This window comes from Capricornis sumatraensis, chromosome 17 (assembly GCF_032405125.1).
Source record: "Capricornis sumatraensis isolate serow.1 chromosome 17, serow.2, whole genome shotgun sequence".
NCBI classification, from domain to species: Eukaryota; Metazoa; Chordata; class Mammalia; order Artiodactyla; family Bovidae; genus Capricornis; species Capricornis sumatraensis.
The window spans coordinates 8,359,137-8,362,558 of record NC_091085.1 but is presented as its reverse complement, the minus strand read 5'-3'; the positions used below and the strand labels follow the sequence as shown (position 1 = coordinate 8,362,558).

At 42.3% G+C, this 3,422-nt stretch overlaps 1 pseudogene; it reads left to right on the top strand.

The window, feature by feature from the left end:
• Positions 1-362: 362 nt before the first annotated feature.
• LOC138094034 (galectin-related protein pseudogene) lies at positions 363-882 on the top strand (annotated as a pseudogene).
• The last annotated feature ends 2,540 nt before the right edge of the window (positions 883-3,422 follow it).

Genomic DNA, 3,422 nt, shown 5'->3' with positions numbered 1-3,422 from the left:
TACATTGGAGAAGGAAATGGCAACCCACTCCAGTGTTCTTACCTGGAGAATCCCAGGGGCGGAGCCTGGTAGGCTGCCGTCAATGGGGTCGCACAGAGTCCGACACGACTGAAGCGGCTTGGCAGCAGCAGAGATCTCTTAAAGAAAATTGGAAATATCAAAGGAACATTTCATCCAAAGAAGGTCACAATAAATGACAGAAACAGTAAAGACCTAACAAAAGCAGAAGAAATCAAGAAGAGATGGCATGACCTGCACCTCCGCCCCGGCGCAGGACTGCCCCGGGATCCCTGCCCGCGTCGGGTCCCACGTCCCATGCCGCCCGGCCGCCAGCTGCGCACCCCTTCGCTCTGCATGAGAAGATGGCGGAGCCGGTGGCTGACAGCCATGCAGTGGTGAAACTAGATGATGGGCATTTAAACAACTCCTTGGGCTCGCCAGTTCAAGCCGACGTGTACTTCCCACGACTGATCGTGCCATTTTGTGGGCACATTAAAGGTGGCATGAGACCAGGCAAGAAGGTGTTAGTGATGGGCATTGGTAGACCTCAACCCAGAAAGCTTTGCAATCATCTTGACCTGTGGTGATTCAAACGATCCTCCCGCCGACGTGGCAATTGAACTCAAAGCAGTGTTCACAGACCGGCCTCTACTCAGAAATTCTGGTATATCTGGGGAAAGGGATGAAGAACAGTCAGCAATCCCTTACTTCCCATTCATCCCAGACCAGCCATTCAGGGTGGAAATCCTTTGTGAGCACCCACGTTTTAGAGTGTTTGTGGATGGACACCAACTTTTTGATTTTTACCACCGCATTCAAACGTTATCTGCAATTGACACCATAAAGATCAACGGAGACCTCCAGATCACTAATCTTGTCTGATGTTTAAACCACGTCTGTTTCAAAGAGCAACAGGTGCCACAACTGCCTGACTGTTGATCTGGAAGAAGAGTCCTAGCAAGGTCTAAAGACTTAAAAAGAAAACAAAAAGGCAGACTTCACTGTCTCTTCTTTCTGTGCAGTTTAAACCCAAAATGACTTCATCGGTGGTTTGCCCTTAGGAAGCTATCGGAACTAAGACACCAAGCCATTATTCCCAGAACAAAGTAATATATTTATGCTGGATTTTATTCAGACTAAACTGAGAAGGATCTGTGACAATTTGTGATTTAGTAATTAGTTATTCATCTTTTCAAAGCAAGGTGATATTTCGAACAAAAGTGGTAAAGACTTAACAACAACAAAGACGGTACACAGAAATCAACTCATTTCTGCACTGAAGTGGAATTGTGTAGCACAACCAACATTTTAGTCAGGGTATTTAACATAGAATGTAGGTTGTTCAAGGTGTTGTTTTGTCTGTTTGTTTTGTTGTTTTTTTTTTTTTTTCCTTTTTGCACAGCATAATGTTAACTCAGATTTTTTAAGCTTTCTTGTAGTTATTTATTTCTACTCAGTGTATGTGTTAGAGATGATTAATGTCTCAAGAACAGCTTGTTATGCACTTTTGAATGTACAATTATCTTAGGTCTGAGTGGGGAAATTACCTAGTATAGTCACGAGAAAGATGAGTTTCTACCTTAAAGAGCTGAGTCTTATCCTCCTACCCCTAAACTTAGGATCTCTTGATATAAATTGCTGTAAGTGCTTTTGGGAAAACTTTGCAACAGTTCGGTAACACTGCTTTTCAAGTTATTCCTGATTATGTAAAATTCTACTTAACATTGCTTTTTCTCCATACTGTGAAATTAGCACAGTATTGGCGTCCTTAAGACTAATTAACTACTTTTCACTGGATCTACATAATAGCTCATCAAGTTGTTATTAAGCTAGCTGAAAACACATTAAGAGGTGATTGCATCGATAGTTTTAAAAATGGACTATTATATACATTTTTAAAGGTATAGTGTGAAAATGATTTGGGAATGCAATGGAAAGCAGAAGCAAATGGCCCCAAATAACTTACTTGGAAATAATTTATATCAACTTAAGCTGTTAGCTCATTGTGTCACTTTTATTATGTGACCCTCACCAATCCCTAAGCAATGCCTTTGGAGCTTCAGAGTAGAAGATGCTTCCTACTGTGTGGACTCTGCTAAGATAGTACAATAAGACAAGATCCAACCTAGGAAATGATCCAGTTAGTTTATCTGAAAAGTTAACTCCCACTACTTTAGGTCTTTGAGTCCAGCCAATATTATGAATGCTCCAATGAAGCAGTTTCCCTGTACTTGTGGAACTGATTAGACAGTAGGTAGTCTCCAGGGAAAGCTTGCAGTGATACACACGTCACTGGAAGGCAAGGGATGGTTGGAGTCCTGGGTGTTGGATTTCATAAACTGCATTGGCCTTGGAGAGAAGGACCCTTGGCATTGCTCTGGTCAGCTAGTTGGCGGCTGGCGGGGGTTGGGGGGGGTGGGTGGGTAAGGGGGTGCTGGGGTGGGGTTGTATTTATATACAATTTAGGTTTTATTTGTACAGCATACTGCATCTTGTTATGACACGTCCTTGTCCTGCTTTGCTTTTGAGTTTTTTTACACAACGTACAGAGGCACTAAAGTGGCCACGTCATTTTCACGTGTCAAGAATGTAGACAGTGTTTCAGTACCAAAGTTTAAGAAAAAGCAAACTAAAATCGTGAATTTTTTTTATAGGTGATATATTCGGATTCTCCTCAGCTTTGAAACTGTTTAGTACAGTTCCATTGTATTATGTAAGAAGATGCTTTATCCAATAAGACTGTCTGAGCATTGAGAAGCTTTATGTCCCAGCTGACTTAACCAGCCATATTCAGCCAGGAGGGCTGTGCTCTGGCTCCGTATTTTGGAGCCCATGACTAACCTTGTGCAGCCACTAGATTTTGTCAAGTATTTGTAGAGAGACCTAGAGGACACCCTGAAATATATTGGTAGGGGTTTTGAGTCTCATTGTGGTAGAAGACCCCCCCCTCAACAGGAGGTTTTTCTTTGAGTGGGCATCCATTCCCACCCACTGCATAATTCAGCAGAAACTGGAGGAGTTGGGGGTATAACTGTTGGAACGACACTGTTCTCTCTACCTATCAGCTAACTGGTTAGCAGCCAAGACCTTAGGCAGCTTAGTGTAAAGATACACGGTTAACCCTTCATTGTTCTGTGGGGTCAGTGAGAACCTCTTGGTTAAGCTTATTGAAATTTATCAAAATGATGTGATGATTTGATTCAGGTATAATTAAGTTAGCGGGGGGCTAGTCCAGCTGTATTAATCATTAGCTGTAAACTGGAAACTGTTCACATCCTCTCATCAGCATGTGAGGTCTAAGGTGGGAATCCAGGATGAAAAGTGCAATTTTAAGCTTCACAGGAAAGCATTTGGGTGTGTAAAGTGTTATTCCTGACCAGAGCCCTAATTCTGCAATATGACCAAAACCAAGGAACATAAAT